General features: G+C 47.3%; 1 non-coding gene across 1 annotated transcript; it reads right to left on the reverse strand.

Annotated features, from left to right (window-relative positions):
- Positions 1-534: 534 nt before the first annotated feature.
- Positions 535-607, reverse strand: trnak-uuu (transfer RNA lysine (anticodon UUU)). The gene has a single exon. It is a non-coding gene; the product is annotated as a tRNA-Lys (tRNA).
- Positions 608-20,560: the final 19,953 nt, after the last annotated feature.

Genomic DNA, 20,560 nt, shown 5'->3' on the forward strand with positions numbered 1-20,560 from the left:
TGCAGCGTTCGATTTGCGGCAGACAAGCTACTGTAACCCTGATTTCTCGCCGTTGGTACGGGCTACAATTTTCTTTACGTGGTATTCTTCTTTAATGCACCACACGGCAAGACAGTACGGCACATGTACACTTTTTTCTTTACGCCACTCTTACCCAACGCACGGCAGGTAGGAACTAATGTTGATTACAAATAAAATCACAGTAGCTAAAATTCCATGTTTCCCAAACATAAAATAAAAAAAATAAAAATAAATACTAACTAACGTGTTCATAGAAAAAACAATTTGAGTGGTCAACTTTTAACTTGTAGCTAATACTAGGCACAAATGACTGAACACGCCCAGTACTCTTAAAGGAACCTCACAGGAAAGAAACACTGTTGTTAACCTAATGAGAAGTTAACAGGCAGAGCTTTCATAGCATTGAGACTTGGAGTGCCATCTGTGGTAATTGTGCAAATGCAACAATTGCAAGCAGGTGTTTCAAAAGTTAAGTACTTCATAGGAGACGCACGGCCCAAAATCAAAGCTCATCGCCCAACATGGGACTCGAACCCACAACCCTGAGATTAAAAGTCTCATGCTCTACCGACTGAGCCAGCTAGGCCCCAAAAACAGTTTTTTTTCATGTAAGTGGCAACTTCAGGCTTCCATGGCAAAACCTTTGGTTTCCTTTGTGGCTGATCTGTGTCAACACACAAAGATATTGCTTTTTTTTTACTTTAACCATGCACTTCCTTCAGCTGCTCTGCCTACATACACCCAGTATGTGACCTGCCCCACCAGAGACAATAAAACACTGGACTTATTCTACGGCCACACTAAAGAGGCTTACACTGCATCCTCCCTCCCACCGCTGGGCAGAGCTGACCACAACATCCTGCATCTCCTGCCTGTGTATAAACCTGTTGTACACAGGCAGCCGGTGGTGCCCCGCACAGTGAAGAGGTGGACGGCTGAGAGCGAGGAGGCTCTCAGGGACTGTTTTAACACCACTGTGTGGACGGAGCTCTGCGACCCACATGGGGAGGACATTAACGCAACAACAGACTGTGTAACGGATTACATCAACTTTTGCTGTGAAAACACCGTTTCCTCCAGACGGGTTCGGTGTTTCACCAACAACAAGCCGTGGGTCATCCCTGATATTAAAGCTCTGCTAAAGGAGAAGAAGAGAGCATTTAAATCAGGGGACAGGGAGGAGCTGAGGAGGAAAATCCGTGAGGGGAAGTCCAGCTACAGGAGGAAGATGGAGGAGCAGCTGCAGCAGAACAATGTCAGTGAGGTGTGGAGGAGTCTAAAACCCATCTCAGGATTCAAAGCTCCACACCCACAGGCTGAGGGCTGAACTCATACTTTAATAGGTTTGACCAAGCACCCACTCACTCCTCCCAGCAGCTGCCTCCAAACCTTTTGTCACCTCCTACCACTGGATTACCAGCCCCCACAGCCCTTCACACTTTTACACAAAGCCCTCTACCCTCAGCCCTGATGACTGGTGACTCATCCCAACAACACCCCCTCACTTCACACCACACTGAGACACTCCCTCAACCCCTATCCTTCTCCAGCACCCAGGTGGGAAGTGAGCTCGGGAACATCAAGGCCAGGAAAGCAGCTGGACCAGACGGCATCAGCTCCAGACTAAAAAAGTCCTGCGCAGGCGAACTGTGTGGAGTTATGGAGCATGTCTTCAACCTGAGCCTCAAGCTGAGGGTGGTACCACAGCTCTGGAAGACCTCCTGCGTGGTACCAGTGCCCAAGACACCGCACGCCAAAGACCCCAGCAGCTTCAGACCAGTGGCTCTGACATCACACCTGATGAAGACACTAGAGAGACTGGTCCTGGGTCACCTCCGCTCTGCGGTGGGAACCTACCTGGACCCGCTGCAGTTCGCCTACCGACGCGGCATAGGAGTAGACGACGCCGTCATCTTCCTCCTACATCGAGCTCTTTCCCACCTAGAGAAGCCCGGCAGCACTGTGAGGATCATGTTCTTTGACTTCTCCAGTGCCTTCAACACAACACACAAACTGGAGGAGGCTGGTGTTGACCTTCATTTGACGGAGTGGATTATGGACTATCTCAGGCCTCAGTTTGTGAGAGCCAGAGACTGTGTGTCTGAAACTCTGACCTGCAGTGTGGGGGCCCCACAGGGGACTGTACTGGCCCCCTTCCTCTTCACCCTCTACACGTCAGATTTCAGACACAACACGGACAGCTGTGTTCTGCAGAAGTTCTCTGATGACTCTGCGATTGTTAGACTGATCACCGATGATGGCGATGCAGAGTACAGAGGACTCACTCAGAACTTATTGGACTGGTGCCAGCGGAACCACCTCCTGATCAATACAGGGAAAACAAAGGAGGTGGTGGATTTCCGCAGACAGCAGCCTGCACATGCACATCCAGGGAAGGGACATTGAGAGAGTGGACTCTTACAAGTACCTGGGTGTGCATCTTAACAATAAACTGGACTGGACTCATAACACGGATGCACTGTACAGGAAGGGTCAGAGCAGACTCTACCTGCTCAGGAGACTGCGGTCTTTTGGAGTGAGGGGGCCACTCCTGAAGACCTTCTATGACTCTGTGGTGGCATCAGCCATCCTGTACGGTGTGGTCTGCTGGAGCAGCAGCATCACAGTGAGGGACAGGAAGAGACTGGACAGGGTCATCAAGAAGTCCAGCTCTGTCCTGGGCTGCACTCTGGACACGGTGCAGGAGGTGGGTGAGAGAAGCGTCCTGGCTAAACTGACATCTGTCACGGCGCTCTAGGTAGCGGACCCACACGCACAGCGGAGACAAGGCTCAGTGAACAACAAGGGTTTATTCGAGCTCGTGGTCAGGCAGGCAAGGGTCGGTACACAAAGACGGCGGTTTACAGTACAGGCAAGGATCTGGCAAACGGTGGTCAAAAGACACGCTTCGGTCGGACTTACGGCAAGGCGGTATCACAGGTGAGGCGGAAAGCAAGGTCAGGAAAACAGGATCGGTAACAAGACAATACAGGAATGAATGCTGGACTGCTGGCTATAACACAACGAGACAATCTGGCAAAGTGCTGGGCTTAGAGGTGGTGCTTAAATACTAATGAGAACACAGGTGAGTAATGATTGATAGAATACAGCTGTGGATATCACGTGACTGCAAAGTAAAACAAAAGTGACAAGACAAAACCGGAAGTATAAGAAAATAAAGCAGGAAGTGAGTCCAGGCTGTGACAGAACTCCCCCCTCACGCGCGAATTCCCAGGCGCCCCAAAACGCGCAAGGCAGACTAGCAGGGTGGGCGGAAGAAGGACAGGAGGCGGGCCAAAACAAAACACAAGGCACGAATAACAGAAAACAGAACCGAGTCCATGAGTGTGAAGTCCATAATGGATGATAACAAAGTTCAGGCAATCCCTCAAGGGGGGTGGTGACAAGGAGAGCCACGGCCGTGCAGCCGCCAGGCCGAGACGGCACATCTTATGCCCGAAGACAAGGCTAGAGTTCTAGGAGGCCGACGTCGAAACAAGACGCCTCCAGCGGTCCAACCCATGTGCTGGTGCTCTCCAGACCGGCGGTGCTCTAGGGGGCTGAGGAGGCGTGGTGGTCGGCAACGGCAGAGGCCGCGCCATCGTCGTGGCAGGAAACAGCGACCTCCAGCCAGGGAGTCGCATCCGGAACCGATCAGTCGAAGCGGCCGACGACGCAGGAGGCAGCGCCATCCCCGCCACAGGATGCGCCAAGGACCTGACCCTCCGTCAGGCAGGTGAGGCGAGAGCCGGCGGAACGCCGGGAACAGCGACGGGGACAGACGTGGAGACGAGGCCTGACGTGGGGACGAAGCCGGAACCAGAGACAGGAACACATGTGGAGACGAGGCCGGGACCGGAGACTAGGACAGACGTGGAGACGAAGCCGGAACCAAAGACTAGGACAGACGTGGAGACGAAGCCGGAACCAGAGACTGGAACAGACGTGGAGGCGAAGCCGGGACCAGAGACGGAGGCAGACGTGAAGACGGAGCCGGGACCACGGACAGAGGCAGACGTGAAGACGGAGCCGGGACCACGGACGGAGGCAGACGTGAAGACATGGCCGGAGCCGGACCACCAGGACCCGATGCAGGCGCGGCCGGAGCCAAGCCACCAGGAACCGATGCAGATTCTGCAGGCGCCAGACCACCAGGAGCGGAGACGGGCGTGGCCGGGACCGGACCACCATGAGCTGAGACGGGCGTGGCCGGGACCGGGCCACCAGGAGCTGAGAGGAGCGTGGCCGAGACCGGGCCACCAGGAGCTGAGACGAGCGTGGCCGGGACCGGACCCCCAGGGGCTGAGACGAGCGTGGCCGGGACCGAACCACCAGGAGCTGAGACGAGCGTGTCCGGGACCGGACCACCAGGAACTGCACCTGCACACATTGGCACAAAAACCACAGGGACCAGGAGTGGGCCGACCACCTCCTCCGGGAGGGCGGCAGGAGACAGAGCTGGACCGACCTCCTCCGAGGAGCCGACAGCGGCAGGAACGGCAGCTACAGGGCCGACAGGAACAGGGACTGGAACGGCCTCTACTTGGCCGGCAGGAACGGCAGCTACAGGGCCGACAGGAACAGGGACTGGAACGGCCTCTACTTGGCCGACAGGAACGGCCTCAATATGGCCGACAGGAACAGGAACAGGAACGGCCGCTACTTGGCCGACAGGAACAGGAACAGGAACGGCCGCTACTTGGCCGACAGGAACAGGAACAGGAACGGCCTCAATATGGCCGACAGGAACAGGAACAGGAACGGCCTCAATATGGCCGACAGGAACAGGAACGGCCCCAATATGGCCGACAGGAACAGGAACGGCCCCAATATGGCCGACAGGAACAGGAACGGCCCCAATATGGCCGACAGGAACAGGAACGGCCCCAATATGGCCGTCAGGAACAGGAACAGGAACGGCCTCAATATGGCCGACAGGAACAGGAACGGCCTCAATATGGCCGACAGGAACAGGAACGGCCTCAATATGGCCGACAGGAACAGGAACAGGGACGGCCTCAATATGGCCGACAGGAACAGGGACGGCCTCAATATGGCCGACAGGAACAGGAACATGGACGGCCTCAATATGGCCGACAGGAACAGGAACTGAGGCCTGGTGTGACTGGCCAGGGGTGTCCGCTAGCTGGCGTAAAGATGGAGCTTGAGCTTGGCGTGGCGGAGCCGAGGCTTGAGCTTGAGCTGGAGCTGGGGCTTGAACTTGACGTGACTGAGCTGAGGCCTGAGCCTGACGTGGCTGAGTTGAGGCCTGAGCTTGACGTGGCTGAGCTGAGGCTTGAGCTTGACGTGGCTGAGCTGAGGCTTGAGCCTGACGTGGCTGAGCTGAGGCTTGAGCTGGAGCTTGAGCTTGGCATGGCTGAGGTGAGGCGTGAGCTGGAGCTGGAGCTTGGCATGGCTGAGGTGAGGCGTGAGCTGGAGCTGGAGCTTGGCATGGCTGAGGTGAGGCTAGGGCAGGAGTTGCTGCAGCCAGAGACGCAGGAGACGCTGCAGCCAGAGACGCAGGAGACGCTGCAGCCAGAGACGCTGGGGCCAGTGGTGCAGGCTTAGACGCTGGGGCCAGTGGTGCAGGCTTAGACGCTGGGGCCAGTGGTGCAGGCTTAGACGCTGGGGCCAGTGGTGCAGGCTTAGACGCTGGGGCCAGTGGTGCAGGCTTAGACGCTGGAACGGGCGCAGGCTCTGACGGGGGTTCAATGAAACCCAGGGCCTCGCGCAGTGCAGGCTTCCGAGCGATGAGCAGGGCGGCTTCCCGGAAGTGATGCTCCTTGGTAAGTCGGTCGCTGCCTCAGCGGAGTTCAGATAGTGTGCAAACAGGAACAGGACTGGAGGGGCGCATTGGGCACGGATCCGCTGGAAGATGCTGTCCGGGATGCCTGCGATGGAGATGGGCATGTCGTATGATGGAGCGAGAGTGCCCTCTGCTGGCGGAGAGGACCGCTTGATTTCAGTGGCCGAGTCTTCTGGAGCCTGGACAGGGGAATCCGGCTGTCGTCGACGCCGTCTGGACCTCCGACGACTAGCTTTGGGCTTCAGCTCCTCAACCGCCAGGGCTGAAGCAGGAGCTGGGGCCACGGTATGGGCTGACTTGGACTGGGGAACTATGGCGGTAGCGTGGGCATGGACTTGGGCCGATGAGCTGGAGTCTGGAACGGGAGCTGGATCTGCCTGAACGGCGTCTGGAGCAGGGACTGGATCTGCCTGAGTGGCAACAGGAGAGTGAGCTTGACTCGACTGAGCGGCGACAGGAACGTGAGCTTGGCTTGACTGAGCGACGACAGGAACGTGAGCTTGGCTTGACTGAGCGACGACAGAAACGTGAGCTTGACTCGACTGAGCAGCGACAGGAGCGTGAGCTTGGCTCGACTGAGCAGCGACAGGAGCGTGAGCTTGGCTCGACTGAGCGACGACAGGAGCTCTTTCCGGTGCAGCAGGAACAGCTGATGAGACGCTGGCGGGCGCCGCGCGCAGAGCGCGTGCCGAATCCCTCCGCACTGCCTGGAGCCTCTCAAAAAGCGTCTGCACTTCCGGGTAATCAAGCCACCAGAATTCCTCCTCCAGGATAGCAATCGCCTGTTTTATGACGCGGAGCCGCGCCTTCAGACTGGGGGCTTCCGCGTAATTCTTCGCAAGCTCCTCGAAGCACCAGCGGAGGTCCTCCGGCAGCCTCAAGCAGGAAAACACCATCGCGACTCTGCGTTGTCCAAGTACACAAAACAAAATCCCTTGCAGCCCTTAAACAGATGCAAGACGCCGGCTGGGTCCGAGTCTGGCCAGATTGTACTGTCACGGCGCTCTAGGTAGCGGACCCACACGCACAGCGGAGACAAGGCTCAGTGAACAACAAGGGTTTATTCGAGCTCGTGGTCAGGCAGGCAAGGGTCGGTACACAAAGACGGCGGTTTTCAGTACAGGCAAGGATCTGGCAAACGGTGGTCAAAAGACAGGCTTCGGTCGGACTTACGGCAAGGCGGTATCACAGGTGAGGCGGAATGCAAGGTCAGGAAAACAGGATCGGTAACGAGACAATACAGGAATGAATGCTGGACTGCTGGCTATAACACAACGAGACAATCTGGCAAAGTGCTGGGCTTAGAGGTGGTGCTTAAATACTAATGAGAACACAGGTGAGTAATGATTGATAGAATACAGCTGTGGATATCACGTGACTGCAAAGTAAAACAAAAGTGACAAGACAAAACCGGAAGTATAAGAAAATAAAGCAGGAAGTGAGTCCAGGCTGTGACAACATCCATCATGGACCAGGACTCTCACCCACTGGAGGACTCACTGTCTGCTCTGGAGAGCAGCTTCAGTAGCAGAGTGATCCACCCTCGCTGTGTGGAGGAGCGATATCGTAGATCCTTCCTATCTGCTGCTGTCAGACTGTATAATCAGAACTGTTGACCACGTCCCACTACAGTCACTCACCCACTGCATCAGTGGTTTATATAGCAACCTGCTCTGCACAATATTTGTGCAAAATATGTGAACAATCATGTATATTGTTACCGGTACAAACCTTATACCCATTACTGTGCAATAACCCTGCAATGACCTCATATTCACTCTAACTATACTGTACTGCTTTGTACTGTGCCAACACCAACACAAACTATTCTGTACCTGTATTCTCGCTTATCTGTACTGCTGTTGTGAGAAGTAATTTTCCCACTGCGGGACTAATAAAGGTTTTCTTATTCTCTTACTCTTATTCTCTTTTGATTAAAGAACAAGGTCAACAACGGTAAATCTATCAGACACCAAGAAATTCTAGACAAGACTTATTACTACATTACTTCATGCTGCAGGCTGAATGTGGCTCTTGATTTTGTGTTTTCAGACCAGTCAGCTTTCACAGGTGTCACTCACCTGTCGCTGTTAGAACGAATAAGAAACTTACACAGGCCAATGTCAACATTCACTTTTTAATATGTCTTGAGCTAAACCCATAGAGTGCTGAGCCTGCATTCCAAAGGTCAATGGATCCAAACCATCCTGTCTTAAAGCTTATCGACAAGCAATAACTGCCTAATGCTATTGGATAGCTGGACGTCCTGGACACAGGTTCAAATGAGCCGATAGACAAGACTTATTACTACCCTACTTCAAGCTGCAGGCTGAATGTGGCTCTTGATTTTGTGATTTCAGACCAGTCAGCTTTCACAGGCGTCAATCACTTGTCCATGGTGTTCATTGCAAGATAATAAAATGAACTGAAAAACATACACAGACAAAGCTCAACCTTCCCTTTCTATTATGTGTCTTATTGGAACCTGACACAGTGAATCATGCAAAGACACTCTGAACTTGGGCTCGGGGTGAAGAAAAACAGTGCTCAGTGCAAAGCCCTAATAGATTTGGCACAGGCCTCCTAAGCCAGAGATTGTGGGTTAGAGTCCCATTTATGGTGGGAATCAGCAGAGTGGCGCAGTGGAAGCGTGCTGGGCCCATAACCCACAGGTCGACGGATCGAAACCATCCTCTGCTAGCTTTTTCAACCTGCACTACCGGTATGCAAATTCCACTGTCTAGCCTTGAAGCCACTTGCAATTGGCAAACCTCCTGTTATGGGAAAAATTGTCTCTTCCTTACTTCTATGCAGTTATTATACGATTTATGACTTATGTTCTGCAATTAATATTTTATGTTTTGTCTTACTGTATGCATTTGCCATTTGACCTAGATTGTTCAATGGTTCTCTCTGCCTGATAGACTCTCAACTCTAGCTCCCAAACCCAAGGTCGGTCAGTTGTGTCTCTGTCTGTTGAGACTTGGTGCTCCTTTCTCACAGATAGTTGGACGTCAGCAATGCAGGTGTGAGAATGTAAATATCTTCACACACACTGCGACAGGGAGGAGATGGTGCATGTAATTTGATTGGGTTAGAAAGACATTCCACCCTAGTTGGACAGAGAAGCTAAAAGGCAGAAGCAACTTGAGGATCGTGGACTCTTTGCATCACACCTTCGTGGTGTGTGCACTGATCTCCCCAGCTGGTTTTTGGGTTGTTGATGTGCACGATCAACATCCATGCTTTTTATTTGCTTTCCCCATTATTTTTATTTTCTTTATTATTTTAATAAATCGCACAAAAGGACAAATCTCCCATCTGCTTCTTTATGGAAAATTTCCACCACAGAAATTGGCGTTGTTGGCAGGATCCCGCGGCAGGTCGTCTGGACGGTGTGACCAGGGACGATAGTCCTGAGGACTAGGGTCGCTCAGCCTCCAAACCTCTACAGACATTCAGAGCTGGGAGGACTGCTCACCTGTCTGTATCGCCTCTGACGAGATCCACGAACTCAGATTCAAACTCAAATCTTAACTTAATCGAGATTCCTTTGATTTGGGAAAAACAAAAAGATTGGAACTTTTATTTTTAATTTAGCTGAAACATTTCAATTGGTTGAAAAAAAAAGAAAAGAAATCTATTTGGTTGAAACACTAAATTTGATTAGGAAAATTAATTAGATCGAGAAAGAAAAAAAAAATCCCAATAATACATGTTCTTAATTAGGTCAAAGTCTGCTCTGGGTGGTGAGACGTCGGTTGCTAAGGGTTGGCTCGTGGAACCGAGCTTTCGTCTGTACTGAGGATACAGACATGTTTTTTTTTATCTGTGCGTGGTCCACATGTGGGGGACTGAGTATAAAAGACGGCCTCTGAAAGATGGAGCGCGTTCGCAGAGTAAAGTATTTTCAAGATACGAGGGACCCGGGCCTAGAGGGGCCTAACGTTGAGGAAATACTTCGGGAAAGGCTCTGTCGCCAGATCAGGTTGGTTCCCTTTTTACGGAGACGTCCGATAAAAAGGCATTTTGGGAAGGTTCCGGCCTGAACACACAAAAAAATCTAAGGCAGGAAACCGCTGGACTCTGAAAGACGGGTTCGGGGCAATCTGAGTCTTCACCACCAGACAGCAACCGTACAAAACCAAACGTAATTAAAATAAAAAGTAAATATGGTTATTAGTGCGTTTCATGTTACCATGAGTGGGAAACTGGTTATGGGTTCAAAAGGAGAATCGCTTAGTGTAAAAGACATATGCACCTTAAAAGAAAAATTAGAGACAAAAGAAAAGATTTTAAAAAGCACTATTGAAACAAAGTACTAAAGACTTTTGAAACTAAACCTCCTGAAAGAAACAAAAGAGTAATGAGAGTAACAGAAAAAAGGGAGATAACAACTCTGGGGAAGAATTGTTTGCACACACACACACACACACACACACACACACACACACACACACACACACACACACACACACACACACACACACACACACACCACACATACACATATCATGTCAAGAGCAAATGCTCCCATTGTTTCTGCTCTTTGTCCTAATGCAGAACTGAGCGTGATGAGGGTAAATCCGGATCTGGACTCCTTTCCCACCGTCAGCAGAAGAACCGAAGGAGAAGAAGCGCCTGAGCAACAACCAGAACAGGGTGGAAGCTCTGATACCACAGCAGCTGGAGGACACAGACCACAGCATGGAGGCCTCACAGACTCCCACAACATCTGCAGCCATCACGTTCTGGGCTCATCAGAGGAACCAGCTACTACAAGTGTGTGTGTCTGACACAGACACCTGCTTATGACAATCAGCAAAGGAAAACAAGGACAGAGCAACAGCAGAGCGAGAAGACGTGCTCTGACACAGACACTGGTTGAAACAACAGGAGAGGCTTCAGACGTGATCGGCCCAAAAGAGCTGCATTCGAGGATCCAGGAAAGGTCTGTCATCGAGGAACAACTGTCCCATCTACATCAGGCTTCACCCACTGGCGCTCACATCAGACTGATGGTTGGGGAAGGAGGAAGGTGAGAGTTCCTTTTCACGTGACGTACAAGACGGTACCGCAAACACACACACACACATTTCCATGCACGCAATGAAGAAACACGCTTACAGCTGATACATGCTCAAATTCATGTTCATGCTTATCTGCTTATCGCAATGAAGAATCGCTTTTTGCTAAAAAAAAATCCCACAGAGTGATTTTAAAATGATGACAAACAGCTAAATGACAACTGCTGCATGACTTTACAGTCTGATGAGTTTAAGCTATTTCAATTTGCAACAAATTCAGTAATAAAATCCTCCATGTTTCTAAAAAGATTTGTGCACAATATAGGTTTGTCTGACCAGACTAGCAGACAGTAGAAAAAACCAAAACAGACTGTAGAAAAACCAAAACCAGACCGTAGGAAGACTGAAACCGACTGAAACCGACTATTAATAACTATTAAAGGGAAGACGACTACTAGAGAGAAGTAATAATAATTACTGTACGTACCAGACTATTAAAGAAAAACTTATTCTTTCACTGTCTTGTGCAACATCTGACAGCAAGACACCTTAACATTCATTTTTGCTTTCAAACTTATGCCCAGTTTAAATTTTTAGGAAGAGATCTCATGTGTAAATTAGGTATTTGATTCATTTCCACGATTTCCCCTCATGAACACAGGTCTGCGCTTGCGATTTCTTTTACTAACGAACAAAAAGATTTTTGATGTTTATTCTACAGTTCTACACGTCCCTCTGTGAAAACACGATGGAGAAAGATGACAGGACGTGGGTTCTTTCGTGATGTCAGATGTCAACAGGGTGGAGACTGGTGAACGACTTCTGACTCCATGTGACGTATTCACCTACTTTGCATACTTTTAGAAAACTTTTTTTATTCTGCCCGTCATGTGCAGCAAACAGTGAACTTGGTACCTCCACTTTCCAATGACACACTACATGCTTTTGTTTTTATTTTCATTTTTCAGAGGACGCTCTGACCCAACACTCAGCCTTACAGGAAGCCCTGCTTCCCTGTGGCTCACACACAGATATGATGTAGGTTTGATCAGAGGATGTGAACCAGTGGTCATCACACCTAAATCTGACCACAGACCATGTGAACAACAACACCCTCTTAAAGGAAGCCATAGATGGTGTTACTGCAGACACCACTAAGCTACTGAAACATTGGATGCTACAGGCCACAAAGAGCCTGTCTAAATTACAGTTTATTCAGACAAAGGTTATTTTCTGGGTCATTGTACTTACAGCTGATGGCAAATCCATCTCACCCAACAGAGTTGAAGCAATGTGAAACCTGCCTAAACCGTGCACGTAAAAAACAGCTGATGTCTTTTCTTTGTTCTTATTGTAGGAATTTCGTTCCTAACTTTACTGTCTCTGAGGCCCCACTGAGGGTTCTGATGCAGACGTCTTCATCGTCCACTTCTTGTCTCACGTGGACGTCTGATATTGAACGTTCACTGACCTCAGACTCCTACTTTGGGTCTTCCTGATCTGACCCTACGCGACCTTTCACTCAAACAGTGAATGAGAAATCAGGTTGTACGACTTCTGTTCTTTTGTCCTCATACTGTGTCTTTGATTCTTTTGGAATAGATCACATCTTTCTACAGCCCGATGGCTTAGATGCAACACCATCTTGCTCAACATGCTGAACATTACTATCAAGAGGCCGTCTTGAAGTCTGGCACATTGCTAAGACACTACTCTGCTCAGGCTGCAGAGTTGATCACGTTGACATCTGCTTCTTTATGGAAAATTTCCACCACACTCCACACCATCAACCTTAAGATTCTAGCAAATTCCAGCTTTCAGAGAAATCATTCATCTCTCTGTGCTGGTTATCAGGAAAAAAGTAATCCAGGACGCAACATAGGATTTTAATTCTCCATCTCCTTCTCATCTTTTCAACACCACAAGACTTTTTCCAACCTTTTGACCTATGATTAGACATCAAACTGTAACATGTGATTATAGAAAAACCAAGTTGAGTGGTCAACTTTAAACTTGTAGCTAATACTAGGCACAAATGACTGAACACGCCCATTACTCTTAAAGGAACCTCACAGGAAAGAAACACTGTCGTTAACCTAATGAGAAGTTAGCGCAGCTAAAAGCGATCCTCACTCTTTCCTGGTGCTCCGCCACCCAACTCTGCACCTTCCCGGGCAGTGGTTCCTCCACACGCAAGAAAATCGATAGGGAGCTTTGGTTCCTGTCCAAACATCAAATAGTATGGAGATTCTCCAGTACTTTGATGGGGTGTGGTATTATAGCAAAACAGCACCTGTGGTAGACAGGAAACCCAGTCATGCTTTTGTGATGGCGGCAAGGTCCGCAGGAGGTTATGCAGTGTTCGGTTAAAACGCTCACACTGCCAATTGCCAGCCGTGTGATAAGGAGTACTGCGGGATCTGCCCACCCCATACAGTAAACAGAGTTGTCCCATTAGGGCGCTCTCAAAACTCCGACACTGATCCAAATGTAGACGGCTGGGCACGCCAAACTTTTAAAACCAATCTGAAACCAGCACCAGGGCTACAGTTCAGGCTCTTTGGTCCCTGGTGGGAACCGCCACTGTAAATTTTGTAAATACATCGGTCATCACACAGGCTATGACACTGTTGCAGAGCATCAAGGACAGGTTGCGGCTCTTTTAGCACTACCAATGACTCAAAGAGAGAGAGACCAAGTGAACGGAAGAGCTCCTAGTAACAACGTTTTATGATGTTCATTCCCAGAACCCTTTATACGTACTTTATAGGAGACGCACGGCCCAAAATTGAAGCTCATTGCCCATATATATATATATAAACTCACTTCTCACCCTACGCGTCTCATCCGTTTTCCAAGCTCAGGTCCTCTACCAGAGGCCAGGAAGCAGGAAGCTTCACCACAGGCACCACTGTGGCCTTCACCTTCGTAGCCTTCTCCAGTTCTTCTCTGAGCCCTTGGTATTTTTCTAGTTTCTCATGTTCCTTTTTCCTGATGTTGCCATCGCTTGGTATTCCCACATCCACCACCACGGCTTTCCTCTGTTCTTTGTCCACCACCACAATGTCTGGTTGGTTCGCCATTACCATTCTGTCTGTCTGTATCTGGAAGTCCCACAGGATCTTGGCTCGCTCATTCTCTACCACCTTGGGAGGTGTTTCCCACTTTGATCTTGGGGTTTCCAGTCCATACTCCACACAGATGTTCCTGTATACTATGCCAGCCACTTGGTTATGGCGTTGGATGTATGCTTTCCCTGCCAGCATCCTACACCCTGCAGTTATGTGCTGCATTGTCTCAGGGGCCTCTTTGCACAGTCTACACCTTGGGTCTTGTCTGGTGTGGTGGATCTGAGCTTCTATGGCTCTGGTGCACAGGGACTGCTCCTGTGCAAAAATGCTTTTTGACAATTAACACATTATCAAATATGAATACATTTTCATGACTTTCAGGTATTTTGTTTTAAATTGTATTCATTTAATGAAGCCCAGACAAAGTTCAACAGTAAATATAAATATATAAAATAAATTGGTGGTGTTGCCACTGTATTTAACAGCCTTTTTGCAGATTGTACAGGTTGCCGTTGTTTCATTTTCGGCTAGAAAATATAACCACACACTGCTATTTTTTCTTGCTTCCGTCCTTCTTCTTCGTCTATGTCCTCCTCCTGCTTATTTGCTTGCTGTCCCGAGTCACTGAGTCACGTGAGATCTCAAAGCAAGAGGGGGAGGGAAAGGGTGTTACTGTGTGTCTGCTTCTCTTTGGCATATGGCGCAGAGATACAGACAGACAAGATTGCAAAAAAACATACAGGCGTAAAAATTCAACAAGTATGTAGCAATCCACGTCTGGACCTAGGTAACTTAACACAATGCGTGAGCTTCACTCCCTTCCCCAGAGACAAAGCTGCGATTCACCAGAAGATTAGAATACACAGAATTCTTGTTTATTCCACAGGACACTGTTTCCTCTCACAACAGAACTGTGAGTTTAACATAAACAACACACACATGGCTAAGTGCACATCAAAAGACCGTGGATACTTTTAGGTGACACAATCTAAATCTCACCAGGGTCCTCCACCACCTTATCAGTAACCAGACCAAGACTTGTCTCATAATTTCTCTACCAAGACTCACTCCATGGACTCTCCCACTCGCCCAGGAGATCTGGATCGTAAAACCAGGAAAGTGAAGTAATAAAAAGGAAAACTCTTTGGACACAAGTTCTGGTTCAGATGTAGCAGAACCTTCAACTGTCATAAAACTGATGCCATTGTATTCTGTGTACAAAATGTTATCATTTGATATTAGATTGGTTTCTGTGTGATGTTTAATGCCTGATCTACAATTTTCCAGAAAATTAGTTTTAAAAGGGACTTCAACTTATCACCATGCTCTCCTTTGTGTGAACGTATAAAGTTGAAATACAGATACTCACCTGCTTCACTTCTTTTAATCTGTGCAACCTGCATATAAGCTATGTCCACCAGCTACAATTAGGTATCCTCATTATTGTATTACATTTTTAAGTGTTACAATTGTTTAAGAATTAAAAATTAAAAAAGATTAAGCAATTTATAATTTGATTTTGCTTATTTGTGTATGTTTTAGTGTTTACTTGGTGTTACATAGGGACAAGACCAGTCATCATGAATAACATTTTATTTTTTACAGCGTTTTAAGAAACCACGTATAAAACCTTATTATTTTATGCTTTTATTATTGCTCTTTAACCATTCTGACTTCTCTGCTTATTTGAGTGCCAAAGTGATCGTTACAAGCGTGGTTCCAGCTTTAAAACAAACTCTTTGCCCTAACTTAAAGGAATATTAATGTTTCTGCATTGATATCAAATTAATAATTTGAATCTGCTACAAGTATCAATGTTTTTGTCAGAATATCAATCAAAATCAACACTAGCGATCAATATTAGGATCGATCCGCCCACCCTTAGTGTCTACTCATAATGGAAGCCAGAATGGCACCTCCCGTGGTCCCAGTGGCGTTCAGAGGTTGTGTAATGGTCCTCTTCTTCAAAGTTTTTGTTTCAAAGTACTCCTCGTCCTCGGCCCATGGCACCATAGAAGACTGGCTCGCCAGCCACAAAGGAGGAGTTCAGCAGCCGCTGAGGATCCAGTCAGATGATCCCCATTTCAGGGAGAAGGTTCAAGCCCTACACACAATCATCATGGCATTCCACGACCATTCCGGAACCCATGCACCATCCCAGGTAAGCAAGACCACAGAGACTCCAGACCACCTGTATAAAGCCAGCTGCTCCTGAGGTGTGGGGATTGGTCCCCCTTCCCCTTCCAACAACCGGAATAAAAGGAGAGCATGGCTGAGGAAGAGGAGGACGACAATTATTAATATGATGATCAGGAGGAGAATGATGACTACGATGAGGAATATGAGGATGAGGGAGATAATGACGACGGCAGGCAGACTTCATCCACTGGTCTCCTACTGTACCAGAGCAGGTCATACTATTTCCCACTAGCTACAGGGAAACTAAATGTCCCTACAAGCCTGGTGAATCAGGAGGCGTTCAAAAATGTAATGGTTCTCTCCCAAAATGATACCTTATCTGCAACACAACTGTCTCTATTGACTACTAAATTCCATCTCCACTAGAGGCAGCTAAGTGGCTCAAGTGGGCAGCAAACTGGTGTCACAGTCCAGGCTGGATCTCCAGAATTACCACAGAAGGTTGAAATTACTTGCCTATTACGGGGATGACTCAGAGTCTGTAAAACAGCCCTTCACCTCTGGGTCCACCTTGACTCCACTGATGCAAGCATGCCCCCTCACACCCTCAAGTTAACTAAACAGACCTAAAACATTTTAACAATGAATTCAACTAAGTGCAATACAACCTAATTTATCCATGGAAGAAAACAGAGCATTAAAAGAATTAAGGATGGATACTAATATCATCATAAAACAGGCCTATGTACAGGGACACCTTTAAATAAATTGTTTTCCTATTTTCCAAAAATTGTATGAAAAGAAATTTATAACAGCCAAACAGAGAGATTATTTAATTGGAGACACAGAACCATGAGCGAGATGTTTCTATCTTGTTCCTAAAAGTCATAAGGAGCTAAGTTAGGTGAAGCAAACCGTTCCTGATCCCCCCGGGGTGCCCAATTATCTCACACTGCAACAGTAAGACCTATAGATCGGCTGAATTTATTGATCACTATTTAAATTCATTTTCTAAAGAACATCCTAGTTACATCAGAGATACATTTTTTGGATAAAATAATGAATATAGTTAACCCAGCCAATTCCATATTATTCACTATTGACATAGATAGTCTCTACACAAACATAGCCATAAAAGAAGGTATCAGCGCAGTAAAAAACCTTTTCCAAAAATACAGAGACATTAGCAGGCCTGACAAAAAACTATTGGAATTATTAGAAATAAATTTAACCAAAAATGATTTCGAATTTGATGGTAAATACTACCTGCAAATCAAAGGTACTGCGATGGGTAAAAAGTTTGCTCCAGCTTACGCTGGCATCTTTATGACCAAGTGGGAGGCTTCTGGACAGCAAAAAAGCTCTAGGACGCCATCACACCACTATGGATATTTATATGACATATGGGGTATTTGGACACACCCAGAACAGGATTCTGAGACATTTTTACATAAGCATAATCCCTCCATAAAATTAAAAGCAACTACAGAGATTCATTCTGTCAATTTCCTGGACACAACCAATTTCAAGGGCCCTAAATTCACACAACATGGAAATCTGGACATCAAAGTTTATTTTAAGGAAACAGACACCTACACACTCCTACAAAAAGACACCCATAACCCAAAGCACACCTTTAGAGGATTGGTGAAGTAACTACTTAGATTTCATAGGATCTGCACACAATAGGAAGATTTCATACATGCCACCAAAATCCTGTTTGCCGCTTTGGCCACTGGGGGGTGCTCCAGGACCTTTCTCCGGCCCCCTTTAGATCATTCTTGCAATCCAAAACCATTCAGGTCATGTTTCTCCCTCTTGTCACCACCTACTCTCCCTCTACAGTGTGTCCCATCCTGGTCCGGTGCTCAGAGGAAGAGAGCAGAAAGAGAGTGGATAAACAGATTGGACACTACTCATCCTCACGGGATGAATGAGAGGAGGCCATTCTGCCCCTAAGCACAGCCCTCACTCACACTCACACTCACTCTCCTTTCTTTTCATATTTTTACTATAATGAAACAACAATAATAACAACAGTTATTTCTTTATTCTTAATCCTAACCTCCCCCAGACCCATTTTCCTAACCCTAACCATCCTCGGACCCATGACTAACCATAACCATTCCCAAATTTACATCTAATGTTAACCATTCCCAGACCCACACTAAACCCTAAACACCTTCAGAATCATGCCTAATCTTAACCACCTAGTAACCCCACACCTCATTTTAAGTACCTTCAAACCCATCTCCCAACACAAGGCTTCTTTTTGCACAGAATTTGTATAACATTTATAAATTCAAATAAAAGGGACACGGGTGTGTATATGTATATATGTGTATATATTTATATATGTTCATTTAAGGCATTACCATAAACAAGATTATTTTTGTTTTTATTTCTGTAGTTATGAGGACCATGACAAATACTGTATGGGATGTGGCTGTTGGATGCAGGCCTCCTGGTACCTGTCTGGATGGAGAGTAGCAGGATGGTGGGATTCAATCTTGTGCTTTCTAACCCTAACACTAAAAACATGTTAAGTGAGGGAGTGTGGACATTTCATTTTCCATTTGCACTTGCTCACTTGTTGGTTGTGTGCAGGTACATACGTAGGAGATGTACACTGTATTGATGCTAGACTCTTTGGCAACATTGGCCGCTTCTTCAACCACCTGTGAACCCAACCTACTCGCTGTGAAGGTGTTCACAATGCACCAGGACCTGTACTTCCCCAGGATCTTCTTTTTCTCTAGCAGATCAATCAAAGTTGGAGACCAGATAGGGTAAGTGGTGAAGGGGAAGGGGTTGGGGGCAGAAGTGACTCAGTGGGGTTGGTGGTTTGATTCCTCCAGTCATGTGTTCAGCTGCATTATAGCTCGGACCTGAATAAAGCTGGTGTCACAATGGCACAATGGTGGAAGGACCCAAATGCACAGCGAGGCTTGAGTAAATGAGTGTTTAATAAGAACGTAGTCAGGCAGGCAATGGTCATACACAGGTTGGCAAAAACAAGATCCGATAAGGCGTGGGCATAGACGTGGTCAAGAAACAGGCAGAGGTCAAACACACTAGACTGGACTATCAAAGACTGGGCTAGATTCAAAACGGTATTACTAAACTGGGTCATGCACGGGAACTGGAGACTTGACAACGCTGGAATGCTGGTCATGGAATGAACGCAGACAATCTGGCAAGGTGCTGGGGTGAGAGGTGGTGCTTAAGTTCTGATCTACTGATTACTGATGATGTGCAGGTGAGGTTAACAAGGGCCTGGAAGTAAAGCTGGTCTGACTGGATATGGGAGCTAAACAGGAAGTGGTGACAAAATAAAACCGGAAATGACTAAGACAGTGAAGTAGTGACTGAGGTTGTGACAGCTGGAAAGCTTAGTTTTCTTTACCAGGGTCTCTTCCCCACCACATTTGACTACAGCAATCACTACTGGAGGGTGAAATGCAAGTACTTCAGCTGCCAGTGTAATTTTGCGAAGTGTTGTTACTCTGCTGACCAATGGACCACCACAGTACCTGATATCATGTAAGAGTGAGTCTAGTTTGATGGATGTGTACTTTTAAATTGGGTCTTATTTTGCATTAGTTCATCAAAGGGCTCAAAGGGCCTTGACGTCTGAACATCTTGCATGATGTCTTTCATTAATGGGCTTGTTATGTCCTTCAACAACATTTATTTATTATTTTTTGCCTATTATTATTATTATTATTATTATTATTTGTTTCTGTTGAGCAATAAACATATTTTACCAATGGTTTGATTCCCTTAGTCATGTGTCCAGTTGCATTTTGTCTTGCTTTTATGGGAAAGTACAAACTCAATTTCTCTCTCTGATAGTCTGGGTTAAGTGATTCAATTTAATTCAATTCAATTTTATTTATATAGCGCCAAATCACAACAAAGTTCTCTCAAGGCACTTTACAAAGTAAGGTTTAAGACCTCACACAACTAAAGCCAACATACAGCAAGCATTTAATTTGACAATAACAGTGGAGAGGAAAAACTCCCTCTCTAACGAGGAAGAAACCTCCAGCAGAACCAGGCTGGATGTGGGCGGCCATCTGCCTCGATCGGTTGGGCTGAAGGTATAGAGAGGGAGAAAAGCACAGCAACAACAACAAGCAACAACACAGCACAGGCAGGATGGTTGGACCAGAGACTGGATAAGGCAGGATGGTTGGATCCGCAGCTGCCCCTCACAGACACCAAACTGATACCACACCAAGGTGATGCAAGTGAAGCCTTGTAGATGACCAGACGACAAAATGGTGACATTACCCACCAGTTCAAATCTAACCATTATAACCACATGCAATTGTTGCATAACATAAAATATAGTCTTGTTCTTGTTTTGAGAGCAGTTAAGGCGAACGTGTTTATTTATTACATTTAACTTTATTGTATTGTGGCTTGCGCTGTCGGTCTCCTCCTTGTTGCTATGGAAACAGAGCTGGTCCAGGTGGGGCCAGTGACTGAGG

The sequence above is a fragment of the Betta splendens genome, chromosome 19 (genome assembly GCF_900634795.4).
Source record: "Betta splendens chromosome 19, fBetSpl5.4, whole genome shotgun sequence".
Lineage (NCBI taxonomy): Eukaryota > Metazoa > Chordata > Actinopteri > Anabantiformes > Osphronemidae > Betta > Betta splendens.